The following is a 17,373-nucleotide window of genomic DNA, read 5'->3' as shown; positions in this document are numbered from 1 at the left end:
CCTCTCCCCCCCCCCCCCCCCCCGCTTCAAAAGTAAATAAACATTTTAAAAAGTTTAAAAAAAACTAATAAACTAAAGCAAAGGAACGACAAATACAAAATTAGGTTACTTCAGTTACCACTGGGAGGGAAGGGGTCCCAAAGGAGGTACTGATCTGTTCTGTTTCTTAGTAGAAATGAACCTACGCGGTGCCTCATGTGGAACAAATGGCAGACGGTCAAAACAGCAGAATTCTGTGTAATCAAACCTGTGGTCTGCCCATTACTGTAGACGGGTGGGGACTTGGGAGGTAATCTAACCCAGCCCACAGACCCCGGGAGTTAAACGTTTTACACAGTCATCCAGCGAGTTGAAGCATGGCTAAGACAAAGGCGAACACCTTTGCAGCCAAATGCATGTTTTATTACCGCGGGATGTTGCTTCTTACGAATGCTGTTTAATTGGCCTGTTATTTCAACTAATAATGTCTGTCTTCAGAAGAAGAACTGCTTAGGAGATTTTAGAAAACGGTACCATTTTCCCCTCAGACGTCATTGTTGCTTATCTTCCCCAACATAGCCGTCTTGTCTAAGTATCACTTGGGAAGGAAGGAAGAAAAGGGATTAAAACAACAATGTCGTGACCATACGCTGAGTCATATCTACAAATGCTCCACATGTTGGCTGGACCTAACCCTGCAGGGCCCAGCTCTCAGCGCCAGGAAGGGCGGGGCTGTTTGTGTCTCAGAGAAGCTTCCCGGTAGTCCGCTTTTAAACAACACAGCCAGAAATAATCTGGGGGACAATTAGATGAAAACTGAAAAAAAACCCAAAGTGATCGGAGTTAACTGAAAGGTCTGACTTGGGGTCAAGGCAGGGAAGCTGATGGTCCTGGTGGCAGCACGGCGATCGCGGGCAGTCACCAGGGCGCTGGCTGCCCTGTTGTGAAGGTGGCTTGTGACATATCGGCTCACTTTTTATGTTGGTGGCTCAGTCGGTTAAGTGCCCGCCTCTTGATTTCGGCTTAGGTCATGATCTCGCAGTTTGTGAGTTCGAGCCCCCATTTGGGCTCCTTGCTGACAGGGAGGAGCCTGCTTGGGATTCTCTCCCTCTCCCTCTCTGCCTCTCTCTCTCTCTCTCAAAATAAATAAACATTTAAGAAAATACTTTAAAAAGTGATAGAAAATAATAGAACTGACTGTAAAATTATTTAAAATTTACATTAAATGTTGATGCCCCAAAAGATGTAGGTTTAACTAGAGAGGAACAAAGGATCATGCTTTCAGAATCTGAAAGCAGGAAAAATAAAGACAATTTAAAACTCAGTGTTTATGTAAAACTCTTCCAACTGTACCTCTTTTCTGCTCAACTTAAAAATGAACCATCTTGGGGTGCCTGGGTGGCTCAGTCGGTTAAGCGGCCGACTTCGGCTCAGGTCATGATCTCGCGGTCCGTGAGTTCAAGCCCCGCGTCAGGCTCTGTGCTGACAGCTCAGAGCCTGGAGCCTGCTTCAGATTCTGTGTCTCCCTCTCTCTGACCCTCCCCCGTTCATGCTCTGTCTCTCTCTGTCTCAAAAATAAATAAACGTTAAAAAAATTAAAAAAAAAAAAAAGAACCATCTTGAGGTACAATTTACCTGCTATAAAATTAACGTACCCATTTTCACTTAACAGCCAGATGAGTTGAGAAAAACGCATATGCCATGTATGCGCCCCCCCCCCCAACCACGACAGACAACACTGCCTTCACCCCAGATTTTCTTATGTCTCCCCAGATGACTCACCGGCTCCCCAGGGCCACGTCGGCTGTTTAGAGCTCCGTGTCAGTGGGAAGACACATTCCCGCGTGTCTGACCTCTTTCGTCTGGCATAATGTTTGGAGATTTATCAATACTGTTCTTTTTTATTACTGAGTAGCGTGCCGTTGTCTGAATATAACCAGATAGATCTGTTTATCTGCTCACCTGTGGACGGGTTGTCTCTACCTGGGGGCTCTCTGGAAGAAAGCTTCCAGGCTAATTCTTCTACAAGACTTTTGTGCACACACATTTTTATTTTAGCTGGGGTAAGCACCAAGAGTGGCGATCCTGGGTCGGCGGTGAGTGTAGGCGTGATGTGTGACAGACCGCACCCAGTGCTGCGGGTTAAACGGACTGTTTGGGCTCCTATAATCACGTGTGACCATCCTACCTTCTCCACGGACTTGTCGGCACTTGGTATTGGAGACTTCACTGCATTCTCAATCTGGAGCGTGAACACCTCATTGTATTTCTTTTTTTTAAAAGATTTATTTAAGTAATCTCTACATCCAATGTGGGGCTTGAACTCACAAGTCAAGAGTCGCATGCTCTATGGACTGAGCCAGCCGGGAGCCCCCACTTCGTTTTAATTAAGTTAGAATAGGGCCGGAGGGTCACAAGCAGAGTGAAGAGAGGCGCACGGGAATGAGGGAGTCCTCAGGTCATTGGGGAAATGACTCCTCAGCCACAGGGGTCCCTCTGGGGGAGCGGAAGCCGTCCTGGGAAGGCGGTGGGTTGGGGTTGTCCGCCTGCAGGCTGGAGGGTTGGCCCAGGAGCTGGACTTCCTGGAGCAGGTGGGATGAGGGGCAGCCATCGGCCCAGGTGAGACTGTTCGGCCAGCTCGAACACAACCTCCCTCGGGTCGGTTTGATCAAAGTCTCATCAACCGCCGCCTTGCTGCCCTGTAATGACCCGCATCCCAGAAATCTGCGAGAAATACCTCTTTTAGGGACAAGCTTTTGAATAATGGCGATACCTAAAACACAGTGTGAGGCGCTACCCCAGCCAAGTCTCCCTTGGTCTCCAGCCTGCGGATAAAAACCGGAGATGGGAACAGCAACAGACCGCCTCCCTCCTGCCTTAGCCTCTGTTAATCCCGTCACCTCATGTCTCTATGAGGCAGAGCCCCGGCTTGAATGTGCTGGAAGCAGGGGGAGTCCTGCGGGTAGCTGGGAGCCAGGTCAGATCACGCATGCTCTGCGTGAAGGCTGGCCGCGTGCGGATGGACTGGAGCACGCTCAGAAGGAAGGCACTCCTGGAACCCCCGGGCTGGCGATCTCGGAGGCTCCGCGCAGGGCGGGGGACGCGGGGCAGGGGAGGGCAGGTCTGGGGAAGCCTGACTCAGGAGGGCGCAGGGCCGTGGCCGTGGCAGAGGGAGAATTGCTTTGTAGCAGAGAGAGGAAGCCAAGCCGTGAGGGAAAGCGTGGGACCCCGAGGTGTCCCTGGGGGATGCTTCGGCAGAGGGATGTCGAAGGACAACGTTCTACTCCCAGCACTTGGACACCACACGCGTGGAGTCCCTGCACCAGCCAGTTCTCCCGGCATCAGCCCGGGGTCCTACAGCCTGTTGGCGTTCAGCGTCACATCCCCAGGCTAAAGGGCTCCATCCTGTCCTGTGCTTCTGACCCACGTGGTTCCCACGCCCCCCCGCCTCAGCTTTCAGTCACTTGCCCCAGTGGCTCGAGAACTCAGGAAACCCCTTGTGTGCACTGGTTTGTTCTGTCATAAAGATACTACTTACCTGGATGGCGAAGGGTGCTGACCAATGGCTGCATCAAGAGGCACGTGGGCTGAGGTCTGGGAGGGCCCCTGGGAGCTCCTGTCCTCGTGGACGGGGACGGGGTGGGGGTGGGGAGGGCATCACCCTCTCAGCACGTAACACGTACACCCGCCCGGAAACTCCCTGAGCCCCCCACTGGTGGGAGACACTATTTTACGGGGGCTTCCTCACGTAGACATGACGGTCGTTAGCCCAGTGTCGGGCCCCTGTCCCCTCCTTGGGATGTGGGGGTGGGGCTGAAGGGCCCAGATCGTGGCCCCGTGTTTCCACTGACCAGCCCCTGCCCTGATGCTATGCCGGGTCACCTCATTGGAACAAATGTGTTCCTACCACCCAGGAGAGTGCAAGGAATTCTGGAGCTCTGTGTCAGGAATTGGGAGCAGATACATGAACGCTTTTTAAAAATTATATCGCAGAAGTGTAACAAAAACCACGTTGGAAAAGGTGGGGGAGCAGACAAGGCAGCTGGGAATGAGAACACATCCTAGGTTGGGTTCTGCCTTCCAGGAAGGGCCCTGGGGAGCTGGGCTGCAGCCCCGCCCGCCCTCGCTGTGCGTCTGCAAGTTTGAGTGAGGGTAAGGGGGTCAGGAGGATTGGCCTGTTTGGTGCATTGAAATAAAGCCAGACTACAAGGCTGAACTCTGGGCAACAGAGTCGCCAAGATGGGGTTGGGCAGGAGCAGGGACACCTTGTCCCGGGTCAGAGCCAAGGACTACATGTCCTGCGTGAGGATAGGAAGGGGCAGAGCGAGGTCACCCCCGAGCCTCAGGACTCGTGGGTAAGATGGGAGGAGAGGGAAGGTGCCGGTCAGCCCCATGGGGTTGCTGGAAGAAGGAGTCACCGTGGAGGGAGCGTCTGTGAACCTGGTGGAAGGAAACTCTGCATCCATGGGCGGTGCAGCTTGCACCCAAGGGACCCGGGGAGCACACGCTTGCGAGGCGTGGGATCGCTCCCGCCACGCTTCCCGTAGCCTCTGCCGTGGGTACGGCTGTCTCTCCTCTGCGCTCACCGGCCTCCTGGCACTGAATTCCCGGAGTCCATGGCGGGCACCACGGCCTGGCCTCCTCTGCCCCGGCTCACACAGCACCACGATCTCCCTGTGCTTCTCCGGACGGCCCTCAGACGGCAGCGGGGACCGGGGTGACCGCGGAATCAGTATGAGTGCGCATGGTTGGGGCACAAGATGCCCTGCTTCCCACTAATGGAGGGCCTCAGGCCAAGGGGACAGCTTTGGGGCGCAGGCCTGTCTCGGCCGTGTGTCTCGCTAGGCACGGATGACTCCTACGCTCGGCAGCACTGAGAACCGCAGCTTGCCGTGGGCAGAACCATGGCTCCCGGAACAGAAAAGAACCTTCTAGATCATCCACAGGAGTCTTCTTCTTCTTTCCCTTCTTCAACATTCCTTGCCAGCTCCAGCCCCTCCAGCTTGGAATTGTTCTGCCAGAGGCTTGGGCGGGGGTGGGGGGGGGTGGGGGGAGGAGGGAGGCCGAGGAAGGGCGTGGGGGAGGGAAAGAGCTTGTGCGGTCCGTGCGCACCGCGTGAGGAGGGGCACGGCCCTGTGGATGGGTTTCAGGACTCGAGCGTCAGCCCCACAGGAGCCAGGAGCCACCTGGAGCGTTTAGATGGACGCGTGGCATGTGACCGGCCCCTCCCCGGTGCTGCAGGGGTCTGGACATGGAGCCGCCTGCTGTCCTGAGAGCCCCCCCACCCCCCACCCCCGGCCTCTCCTCCACTGGACGTAGCGCAAAGCAAGAAAACAGCTTAGTCGTTGTTGCAAGTTCTCTGGGAACAAAAACGTTCCTGTTCCCCGCCTGGAACAATGCTTCCTTCTCCCCACCAGATTCTAGCGACCCATCTGAAACAGAGGGGCAGTGTTACCCCCAGCTTCGCCAGGCCCCTCCACCCTCCGCTGGGCTTCTTGTCCCTTTTCTCCTCCCCTCCCCCCACAGGTCATCCACTTGGCCCGCCATCCATCCAAGGGGGCACCGGTGGGCGGGGTGGGAAGTGCCGCTGTGTCGGGCCAGCACTGCGAAGGGCATGCGGAGAGAAGGCCACGTCCCTGCTGGGGGGTCCACGTGACCATCTCCCTTCTCCTGCTCTCCTGACGGCCGTCTTCCACTGGCCAACATGCGTGGGTGGCGCAGCTGACGGGATCCGGGCCCAGTTAGCCCGTCCACACACGCGCCCCATTGGTCATCTGTGCACGGGAGGACAGACAGTTTTGAGCAAAAGAATTTGTTCTAGGTCTTCTAGGTCTGCAGCTAGGAGGGCAGACCCCGTCCTGTGGGAAACAGGCGCCGGGCATTTCCCCACCAGCCTCACTGGGGACCTCGTCGGGAGACCTGCCGCCTATCCATTGGCCCATCTTTTGCATCTGGCTCTGTCTCCCCACTGTCTCCTCCAATTAAGTTTTGCAAACATGTTCCGTGGGCCATGGACATATGCAATGCCAATTTGCAAAGACCAGTAACCTCCAAATGCCCTTGAGGCAGCTTCCCGGAGCAAAAGCAGCAGAAAGTTCCCCAACACCAACTCAAGGAGAGAACGGCCGCTAGAGAGAACCTTGGAGCTAGGCAGGCAATGTCCTGTTGTGAGTGTGGGGCGTTCAGCAGGTGGACGCCAGGGACGCCTGCCATCCTCCCATCTGTGCAATCATGGTATAGTCCTGAGGCAGGGCTTGTCGACACTCCACACCGCCGGCCCCCCGGTGTTCCACCTGTGGACACCCCACACCGCCGGCCCCCCGGTGTTCTACTGGGCCGCCACATCAGTGGGAAAACGTTTATGACCATCTGACCCTAAATCCCAACTCCGTCCAACATGTGGGGACAGGAACTGGAGTCCCCATGAGTGCAGCCAGGAAAGTCAAGAGAGGGCACACCTGCTGTGTGTGAGACCTAAGCCAAGGGGTCTCAGGCCAGGCTGCTCCCGGCTCTCGCTGATCTGTGTCTAACAGCTTTGTTGAGGGATAGCTGACGTACGATAAACTGTGTGTAATCAAAGTTACAATTTAGTGAGTTTGGACGTCTGTGCGCATTTGTGAAACCATCACCACAGTCAGGAAAGTGAGCACAGCCTCCCTCCCCCACTAGGACCACCTGGAAGCCAATCCTGACCGATTCTTGAATGGTGTGTGTGTTAACCTAGTTGCTTGTTTTCGTTTTACTTTCAGAACTTTATAAAGACACAGCGATCAGTTGACTGGAAAGGAACCGTGCATGGTTTGCAAAGCGGTCTGCCTCACTATGTGTCTTTGACTCTGTCCTCAGGGATCGGGATGTGCCTCACCAGGAGTGGCTGCCCCAAGTTCATCTACAGCCCCTTCTTATCAGCCCGGTGCATCCTCTGGTGGCCCACACGGGCCGGACTGTCCCCCAGTGGGTCCTGCGTACCCACCGCGTGCCAGGCACGGCTAGCAAGGGTCGGAGTGCATGTGGGGGACTGGGCACAAACACAGTGGGGAGCAGTGTCCCTGGGACACAGCTTGGGAGGGGCCGGCCTGGGAGGAGGGGTGGCTGGAGGGGATGGAAGGAGGTGAGGCTGTGGACAGAACGTGAGACACATAGGGTATCGGTATACTGTCGCACGCATGCTGACTGAACAAGTGGCGTCTTTCTGGCCCTGTATTTGGTGTCGGGAGGCCCAGAAGAAGCGGGAGCACCCCCACCCCCGTGGCTCAGAGCCTGCAGGGGAAGAAGCAGACACACAGGAGCACTGGTGGCCCAAGACTTCAGTTAGCTGAGCACAGCCCAGGCGCCGGAGGGAGCTGTCCTTAAACCAGCAGTGTGTCCTCTGCGTCTGTTCCACGTCAGACCCTGGCGTTGCCCCAGCAAGCTCCCTGCAGTGATGTCGGCCACCCCCAGGCTTCTCCCGGTCCTTGCCGGTGGCACCGGCTCTAATCCCCCTGGTTGACTACTCTCCCATCACACCACGTTGTCCCCTGACCACTGACATAACCGTTAGCAAACACTAGAATTCCTAGCTCCAGTGTGGGCAGGTCTGTGCCCACGGCCACAGTTAATCTTCACTCCCTAGGGCCTCCCACGCTGGGGACCGAGAATAAGCCTGCGTACATGGAGAACACTGAGGCTTAGTGAAGTCCAGAACATGTCAAGGTCACCCAGCTGGGAGGTAGCAGAGATTGAGCCTGGCCGTCTGGTTCCAAAGCCTGCTCTGTCCTCCCGCCCGGAGGAGTGACTGCCGACTTCCTGTCCGGAGCAGTGGCCGCGCTGTCCTCCCGCCCAGAGCAGTGGCCGCCAACTTGAGTTGAGCAACATGCCCAGGAACCCCGTCCATAGGCAGGGGCAGGGACAGGCACTAGGAGACACATGAAGAGACTGGCTGTAGGCACTTGGCTGGCGGGGTGTCAGGATGGCCGGGAATCAGCAGTCCCGAGGGCAGGCTGTGAGGCAGCTGCCGGGGCCCCCTGGCCTGAGGACAGCCTCTGACTCTGCAGATGTGTCTCCCGTCTACCCTGTCCCTGGAGAACTCGGCAGACACGATTGTCCCCGCTGCTCACTGTCCTCACTGACACTTGCTATGGTCAGTCTGATTTTCACTGTCCTTGCATGGGTGTGATGGTATCTCATTGTGGTTTTAATTTGGATTTTCCTGAAAGTTACACTGTTGAGCACCCTTTCTGGTTCTTCTTGGCCATCAGCAAATCTGTGAAATATTCATTTTTGAATAGACTGTCTTTTTATTGCTGATGTGTAGGAATTCAGTATGTATATTGCACATCTTAACTTCCAGGCTGTGGCTTTCCATTTTCTTTTTTATTAAAATTGATCTTAATATTTATTTGTTTACTTATTTTTTGGAGAGACACAGTACAAGTGGGGGAGGGGCAGAGAGAGAGGGAGACACAGAATCGGAAGCAGGCTCCAGGCTCTGAGCTGTCAGCACAGAGCCCGACGCGGGGCTAGAACTCACAGACCGTGACATCATGACCTGAACCAAAGCTGGACGCCCAACTGACTGAGCCACCCAGGCGCCCCATTGCCTTTCCATTTTCTTAATGATCATGAGATAAATGTCACATTTGTATGAAGTCCCATTGAATCCTTTTAAATGGCAAGTGCATTTTGTGTTCTACCCTAAGATGCATATTTTCTACATTTTTCCCCAGAAACTTTATAGTTTAAGGCTATGATCCATCTCAAATGTCTACATTCCCCTTTTAATTCTAACAGTTTATTTGCACATTACTTTGGATTTTCTATGGAAACAATCATATCATCTGTCAATAATCAAGTTTTTCCTCTCTTCATACTTTTTGTTTTTCTTACCTTATAACACTGGGTAGATTCTCCAATACAATGTTGAATAGAATAGCATGTTTGAAGATTTTAATACGCCTTTCTTAATATCTGATAGAAAAAGCAGACCGGAAATTGGTAACAAATATGACCTAACTGACGTATAGAACATTACATAATACACGCAGAATACGTTCTTTTCAAGTGCTCATAGAGCATTTACCAAAATAGATTATACGCTGAGCCATGAAGCAAGTCTACACGCTTGAAAACACTGAAATTATATAGATTATATGTTTAGACCACAGGGGAGTTAAGCCTTAGTCATAATGAAAGGAAAACCAAAAAGTCTCTCAATGTTTAAAAATTAAACCGAAGTTTTCTAAATATACTAAGGGTCAAAGAAGGAATCTCAGTGGAAATTCGCAAACTTTTCCATATCAGGGCTCACAGAAAATGGCAATACATCTGTGAGGAACACTGGAATGAGCTAGAAGGATTGGAGCCTTAAATCAGAGTTCCGCCTGACCCAGCCCCGCCGGGCGCATTGCCCTGTGGTCCCCCCCACATGCCCTTTCTGGCGGCCCCAAGCTACAAGTGTCAACACCACCATTTGGAAATGGGAAACTCCAATCCGTACTGCTAGTTATGACGGGACTACTCCATGGTCCTCATAGGTCCCCGAACACAATTTCTGAGTGAAATATGACACAATAGTAGCTTTGTGATTGTCCTTAAGTTTTTGAAAGTAAGCTTGTGAGCCATCTATTAGAAATGTTGATTCAATGTGTTTTCATTCTTCTGGGGAAAAAAAATAGACCCAAATAATTATTATGACTTACTGAGCACCTGCTCTTGCCAGACATCCCAGTGCCTTTTTGTAGAGTTCCCCCTTTTAAATGTTTATTTATTTTGAGAAGGAAAGGGGGGGAGCAGAGGGAGAGAGAGAGAGAATCCCAAGTTGGCCCCATGCTCAGCGCAGAGCCCAATGCGGGGCTCCATCCCACCACCTGGGACCATGACCCGAGCCGAAATCAAGAGACACTTCACCGACTGAGCCACGCTGGCACCCCAAGGTCTCCCTTTAAGCTTCTGAGCTGTGATGTAGATATTATTAGTCACGTTTTTATATGGTTAGAGACTGTGTAAGTCACAGGATTTTCTCAGTGTCAGAAACCAGAACAGCATCTCCCAGATGGACTCCAAATCCTTTGTTTATTCTATACCTGCTACTATTTCCCTCTTACTGCTGGCCTTCTTGATCCGGAAACATAACAAGCATCAGGATTTTCTTGCTGTGTGGCAAACTAGAACTAATTCAGCTCATCTTTTAACGTCTGTTCACCATGACCAATAAGGTAATTGTCTGGGTAGAAGACCTTTGAGTAAGGTCCTGAAAGAACCCTAGGAATACAGACATTATAATATTTTTCTGTTATTAATTCACTGACAGGAAATATGTTTTTTCATTGATTCAGGCGCCAGTATCTTCAGAGCGTGCAGTAAGACAGGTCTGAAATAGGATTTAAAAATAGCTCAGCCTATTCTACAAAATGAGCAAATGCTAATAATAAATATCGCTAGGGGCGCCTGGGTGGCTCAGTGGGTTAAGCTTCCGACTTCAGCTCAGGTCACGATCTCACAGTTCGTGGGTTCGAGCCCCACGTCAGGCTCTGTGCTGACAGCTCGGAGCCTGGAGCCTGCTTCGGATTCTGTGTCTCCCTCTCTCCCTGCCCTCTCCCGCTCACACCCTAGCCTGTCTCTCTCTCAAATATAAAGAAACATTAAAACAGTAAATATTGCTAAAATATTGCCTGACCTACTATTGTTTACTTCCTAATCACCACAGTCTCTGTGTATTAGGACCGTGATTTACATTAGTCAAAACTGTCAGCGAATGAACTTATACAGAGCAGCCAGGCTGTAGGGGCACTTAATGTTTCAATTAATTACGACAATTAGCTGCTTGGTTTTATTCTCTAAGCCAAGTGAGTGGGGCCAGAGATCTCTGAGATGTCTGGCAGCTGTAAAATCCCGACCTTAAATCGCTTCTGGGGTTCAGAGATTTGGGCAGGAGAGGGGAGGAGCCCACGTCTTGGACAAACAAGAACAAGCGTGCTACCTGTGAGGCCCGTGTACCAGGGAACATCCTCCAGCCGTGAGTTCGGTTTCTTCGTAGTCTGGTTAAAGACACCTGGGTCCCCAGTCCCTCCCTTCAGTGGTCACGGTAACAATAGTGCGTTTCTTTGTAAATCATGAAACAGGCGCCGCTGGTTAACAAGTCCAACAGCACGGGTTGACCTTCCCGTCCAGGCTGGACGCTCCCCTGCGGAACCCAGCGTGCGCCGGTTTTCCACCACAGATGGACTCAAAGTCTGCGAAGGCTGGAAAGCCTAGGACGCGCTCCGCATTGGGGGGCGGAAGCAGAAGGCGCACTTGTGTCTCTCAGAGCACTACTCCTTGCCTCTGAAAATTGGCTGGGAAACCTGTGAACTCGCTGCATTTCCTAAGGCCCAAGCCCTGGCGGGTCTGAGAGCAGCTGACCTCCTGAGGGGCCAGGACCGGCCTGCAGGCTGGACCAGTACTGGAAGGAAGGGGTGGTGCTCTGGGGGGTGGTCTGTGGCCCAGGGGCCTTGCCCAGGCACAGCCCAAGGGTCCTCAAGAAGGACAGGTGTCTGTATGGGGGGGGGGGGGTCCTGCCCCCGCCCACGCGTGCACAGCCCAAGGGTCCTCGTGAAGGGCCAGGTGATTTGAGGGGTCCTGCCCACGACCCGACCCACTTGTGCACTATGGGTGCTTGGGGGAGGACAAGTGTCTGGGGCGGGGTGGGAGTGGGCGGAAGGGGGATTCCTTCCCCCGCGTGCACAGCCCAAGAGTCCTCGGGAAGCGTCGGGTGTCGGGGGGGGGGGGTAGGGGGTAGGGGTCTTACCCACGACCCCGCCCACGCGTGCACAGTCTATGGGTTCTTGGGGAAAGGCCTGTATCTGGGGCAGGGTGGGAGTGGGGGGTGGTCCTGCCCCCACCCACGCGTGCACAGTCTAAGGGTCCTCGGGAAGGGCTGACGTTTGGAGGGGGCGTCCCCATGCCTCCCCCCGCCCACGCGTGCACAGTCTAAGGGTCCTCGGGAAGGGCTGGCGTTTGCAGGGGGGCGTCCCCATGCCCCCCGCCCACATGTGCACAGTCTAACCGTCCTCAGGAAGGGCCGGGAGTCTGGGGGACCGTGCCCCCGCCCCCCCGCCCACGCGTGCGCAGCCTGGCGGGGCGTTGGGCCTAGGAGGGGCCGCGGGCGGCCACGTGGCCCCGCAGGAATGCGCGGGCGTGTGGGCGGAGCGTGGCCGAGGACGGGCAGGAGTAGAATCCAATGGGCTCCCGGCACCGTCGAAGCCGCCCAGTCAGACCGTGGGGGTGGAGCTGCCTCCCTGTGGGCGGGGCCAGGGCGCATCCCAGGGCGGCAGCAGCGGGGCAGGGTGAGGGGCGCTCGGAGGGCCGGCTGGCGGTGGTCCCGCCTGGGTGAGTGCAAGCTAGAGGGCCAGGGTACTTGGGGGGGTGAGTTCGGGCCGGGACGTGAGGATCCCTGGGGGACGGTGCAGGCCCAGGGGCAGGGTCCGGGGGTCTGTGGGGGGGGGGGGGGGGGGGACGGGGGGTGGCAGGGAGGCTGGGGGCGGGTGGGGGGGGGCGGGGGTCCGGGGGGGGGGGGGGGGGGTTCCGGTGGGGAGGGCGCGGGCCCAGGAATGGGAGGCTGGGGTCCTTGAAGGGCGCGTCCAGCGAGTTAATCGCGGGTCTCGGACGAGTTTGCTTTTTCCTTTGAAAGTCTCTCTTCCGTCCAGTGCCCCCTAAACTCGCTAAATCCCACAGATCCGTGAACTCTGGGCTGCCCGCCCACCCGCAGTTTTATGGGAGGTGCAGACCCCTGGTGGTGGGGGCCTTGTTCCCCAGGAACAGTGCAGGTAACGGACAGCCCGCAGCCCCCAGCTTCAGTGGGGTGCGCGCTGTGCCCTCTCCCCAGCACACAGTGCAAGTAATGGACCACGGGCAACACCCAGCTTCTGCGGGATGGTTCCTGGCACCCCGAGCACCACTGTGGAGCTAACCAGCCCATGAGCACCCCCTCTCCTCCGCCCCCCCCCCCGCCCCCCGCCCTGAACAACTTCGGGGTGTGCCCTTCCCCCTGGGCACAGACAGTGGACCTAAAGGACTGAACGCAGCCTCCCAACTTTAGTGGGGTGCCCCTGTGCCCTCAGCCCAGCACACAGTGCAGGTAACAGGCCCATGAGCAGCCACCCAACTTCAGACGAGTGTCCTGTCTCCTCTGAGCACAGACATCAAGGAGTGGTTCATATGCAACCCCCCCAACTGCAGAGGGGTGTCCCCTGCACCCTTGAGCACCCACAGTGCAGGTGATGGACCGTGAGCAGCACCCCACCCAGTGGGGTGTCCCCTGTCCCCTGGCACAGACAATACAGCTCATGTGTAAGGGGTCCATGAGCAGCCCCCAGCTTCAGGGTGTCAGCTGTCACTCCTGGGTACAGACAGTGCAGGTAACAGACCACGAGTGGCCGCCAAGTTGGGTGGAATTTCTCCTGTTACCCCGCGCACAGATGTGGAGGGAGCAAGCCCACGAGCAGCCCCCCAGCTTCGGCAGGGTGCCTGGGGTCCTCCCCCGCGGGATAGTGGTAATGGGCTGTCAGGATTGTGTGGGAGGGTCCTCCGGGCAGGGGCCTGGAGGCTGGAGTCAACCAGACCCCACTCAAGTCACGGGAGGAACTGAGGTGTTTATCTGGAACAGTAATTTCCCTTTTCCTGTAAAGACAAAGTCATTGGTCTGCTTCAGGATGAACGTAATTACATCTTGGAAGCAAGTATGTGTCCCCGTTCTCTCAGATTATCACGGCTCCAGAAACTGAAGCAGGGGTGCAGGCCATACTCAGGAGGCACCGACTCACCCCCAGCTGGCGACACTTCGCCTCTGTGAGACCCTCAGTTTTGAGCATCAACATCTGGGCAAACGATGCATCCGTGTTCAGAGAAAGCAGCAGATTGGCGCAATGCAGTATTCATGTCAGTGACTCACTTTTGCTAGAGGTGAAACTTCTCATTAACTCCAAACCTCGCGGGCTGTTCTCTCCTCTCTGGTTGAGCCGCAAAGTACAACCTAAGAAGCTGTCAGTGTGCGGTTTCGGTGCAGGCGTGCCTGAGTGCCCCGCCAGGTGGAACATTGCAGGGGTGAGGTTTTCACTGTTCACTTACTGTTCACTAAATCTATTTCGCATATCTGTTTCGTAGGAAGTAACTTTTATTAGAAAGGAAAGATAAGATTTGGTGTTTGTATTTTTGAAATATAATTTGCTCCACAACTAACAGTGTTTATTTGATTGGCCCTAGCATATGACTGAGTGGCTAACGTCTACAGTTAGGGACGGGTCCGTTTGTAGTCAGATACAGAATTTCCTGGTTCCTTGTCATTTGTCTAAGGTGCTGTGTCATAACTGATTAACCTTCCACCAGGGGTTACAATTAGGGAAGAGGGAAATTGAGAGTTATTTAAAATAGCTTTTTACCTTTAAAAATGTTTTTTTTTGTTTGTTTTTTTTAATGTTTATTCTTGAGAGAGAGAGAGAGAGCGAGCTGGGAAAGGGCAGAGAGAGAAGGAGACAGAATCTGAAGCAGGCTCCAGGCTCTGAGCTGTCAGCACAGAGCCCAGTGCGGGGCTCAAAGTCACAAACTGTGAGATCATGACCTGAGCTAAAGTTGGACGCTTAAGCGACTGAGCCACCCAGGCGCCCCACTTTTTACCTTTTACCTTTCTACTTTTACTAAATTTACCATCTCAATATTTTGATCTGCTGTGTTTTCTATGTAGTTTCTTTGCAGTGAAGGTAAGAGGAAAGTCTTTGCGAATTCTGGATAGAGGCAGGCTGGTTGCAGCAAGGGGCTTGATGTCAGGAGCCCTGGGTTGAGGTCTAGAAGCGCTCACCTGACCCGGGGTGAGTCAGGTCATGCCACACTGTTTCAAGTCTACTCACTTACAAAGTTGCAGGAACACAGTTTCTATGGAAAGGCTTTTTACACAGAAAATGGTCTGCAGAGTGAAATGAAAATGGGGGGATTTTGGCTGTATTGTTCCGTAAATAATAGTTTAAAAACCCGAGTTGTAGGATGTTGCTGTATTGCACAGGGTGTGGTAGAAAGGTCTCAGAGCGTGTTGGTGTTCAGCTGGTACGTTACTCCTAGTCTGCACGGGTAGAAGGGGAGTGGAGAGAAAGAAGACGGAAAGGGAGAGTAGGTGTGAAACTTCGATTAGGTGGGATCATACCTTTCTCAACCAAGCCTCCTGCAAGTGTAATTTTGGAAGGACGGGAGATCCTGGAGCTGTGCGGTAGGCACGGGAGCTCCAGGTCTGGGTGAGTCTGACCCGGGGTCCCAGATGAGAGCTGAGTGCATCTGTGGGAGGCTGTGGCGGGGCCTCGCCTGTGACAGGGACGGCCCTGGCTGACAGCAGGTGACAGACCCGGGACCTTCTCCGCCCCCAGCCTCCCTGACACACACACCTCACGCTTCTCGCTGCTTGTTCGTGAATCTTCAAAGCTCCGATCGTGAAAAGGAATGGTTGTCAGAACCACAGGTACTCTTTTTCCCCTGCTTTTCTTTGAGTCACTGAAGTGATCTGTACCTGCTGGTAGGAGGGGCTGTGTGTGTTTTTATTTCATATTTTCACGTGAAAAAGATTTTTTGAAATATTGAATCTTTTGTAGCGTTCATGTTTTTCTCTCCCATGAACCGCCTTCCAGTACCAGAAATTGGTTACAGTAAAACACAGCCTCAGCTAAAACTGTGTGGGGTAGCCTCTGTGACAGGGAGACACGGAGAAGGGGGGTACGTTGTGTAGGAGCCCGGGGGGCGGTGGCTCATTGCACGTCCGGAGGGAATCGAGCGGCTCTTAGCTCTCCGCGGGGGCTCCGAGGGGTCTGCTTACCTGCTGGCCCATCCTAGACTCCGGAAGCTTGACCCAGTGACTGACCACTCACAAGTCCCAAACTGGAGAATTCATGAAGAAAGCAGAAGGAATGGGGGAGGGTGCCTGGGTATTCTGTACACGGACAACCTCGCGTAGCAAAGGATCTTCCAGTGTGAGGCGTGTCGGGGTCCCTGAGGATGTGGGCTTCGCTTTGTGGGCTGAGGGTGTGTCTTCATTCTTATCCGGGCCACGGCCACATGGTTTGGCTGTGGAGCTCCAGACCCTTTCGTGACAGTGCCATGATCATCGTTACTATTTTAAGAAGGCAATGTAGACATTTCCTCTGAGATACAGATGTTATAAGGAAAGCCACGATGTCACATATATACGTGACCTCTGAACTTCTGGCTTCTCTCGTTAGTGTGGGTCATTAAGAGCTGCCCATGGGACGGGGCGCCTGGGTGACTCAGTCTGTTAAGCCCCCAACTTCGGCTCAGGACGTGATTTCACGGTTCATGAGTTCGAGCCCTGCGTTAGGCTCTGTGCTGACAGCTCAGAGCCTGGAGCCTGCTTTGGATTCTGTGTCTCCGTCTTTCTCTGCCCCCTACGCACTCACTCTCTGTCTCTGTCTCAAAAATAAATAAAAACAAAAACATTAGGGTGCCTGGGTGGCTCAGTCGGTTAAGCATCTGAGATCATCAGGTCATGATCTCAGGGTCATGGGTTCGAGCCCCACGTCGGGCTCTGTGCTGACAGCTCAGAGCCTGGAGCCTGCTTCAGATTCTGTGTCTCCCTCTCTCTCTCTGTCTCCCTCCCCCTCTTGTGCTCTGTCTGTCTCTCTCTCAAAAATAAATAAACGTTGAAGTGAGAAGTGCTGCCCGTGTGAGAAAGGCCTGGGCATTACATCTTGACACAAACGTGCTGGGCACACTGAGGGTTTCATTCTGTTATTCTCATTTCTCTGAGCGGAGAAGAGAGCAGCGACTTGCACTTGGTTCCTGGCTTTAAGGACCGGGAGGCGAGTGCATTGGAAGAGGTGTTGATGCTGACGTGGTCCTCCGTGGCCAGCGGGCGAAGTTTGAAGCCAGGGCTTGGAAGGGCTGTGTCAGGAGGGCTGTCGTCCGAGTTTGCAGCACAGCCGTCGTTGTTGGCTGCTCTGCCTTTTTAACAGCGGCTGGGAAGTGACTTGAACCCCGAGGGCGTTTGCTGAGCCGTCTGGATGGGAGGCCTGCACGGGCCAGTGTAGACACAGCCCGGGGAGTCCCGGAGAGCAGGAGGATCGCGCTCCCGAGGCTGGCGCTGAGCTCCAGCGGAAAGAATCCCGCGTGTCTTTTCGTCACTTGTGCCAGCAGGTCTGGGCCTGCGGGCCGGGTGGATCGGGCGGCCGGGAGGCTGTGGGCCGTCACTGGCCTCGTCCCAAGGACAGGGACTGGGCTCCGCCCCCCACGGCCCTGTGCTGCAGCAGTGATAAGACTGCTCTGGAGCCCGGACTCGGTGGGGCGGTGGGCAGCGGCCCAGTCGCGGGGAGGGGGGGGGGGGGGGGGGGGGGGGGGTTCCCGTGCCCCCCGCGGCCGCCTGCCACCCGGTGGCTGTGGGAAGGGGGT

At 54.6% G+C, this 17,373-nt stretch overlaps 1 protein-coding gene and 1 long non-coding RNA gene across 6 annotated transcripts in view; one reads left to right on the top strand and one right to left on the bottom strand.

Moving 5' to 3' along the window:
* Positions 1 to 5,445: 5,445 nt before the first annotated feature.
* On the bottom strand, positions 5,446 to 11,649 carry LOC125923500 (uncharacterized). Its single transcript, XR_007458063.1, has 3 exons — positions 10,937 to 11,649; positions 8,845 to 8,925; positions 5,446 to 5,753 (listed from the first exon to the last, which is right to left on the bottom strand). It is a non-coding gene; the product is annotated as an uncharacterized LOC125923500 (long non-coding RNA).
* Positions 11,650 to 12,235: 586 nt separating this feature from the next.
* The window catches only part of ARHGEF10 (Rho guanine nucleotide exchange factor 10), a 101,374-nt gene continuing 96,236 nt past the window's right edge, over positions 12,236 to 17,373 (top strand). For all 5 annotated transcript variants that reach the window (XM_049631825.1, XM_049631823.1, XM_049631826.1 and 2 more), the window contains exon 1: positions 12,236 to 12,324. The gene's annotated coding sequence lies outside the window, so the exon portion shown is untranslated. The remainder of the gene's footprint in view (positions 12,325 to 17,373) is intronic.

The sequence above is a fragment of the Panthera uncia genome, chromosome B1, assembly GCF_023721935.1.
Source record: "Panthera uncia isolate 11264 chromosome B1, Puncia_PCG_1.0, whole genome shotgun sequence".
Classification (NCBI taxonomy): domain Eukaryota; kingdom Metazoa; phylum Chordata; class Mammalia; order Carnivora; family Felidae; genus Panthera; species Panthera uncia.
This window is presented reverse-complemented; position numbering and strand designations above follow the sequence as displayed.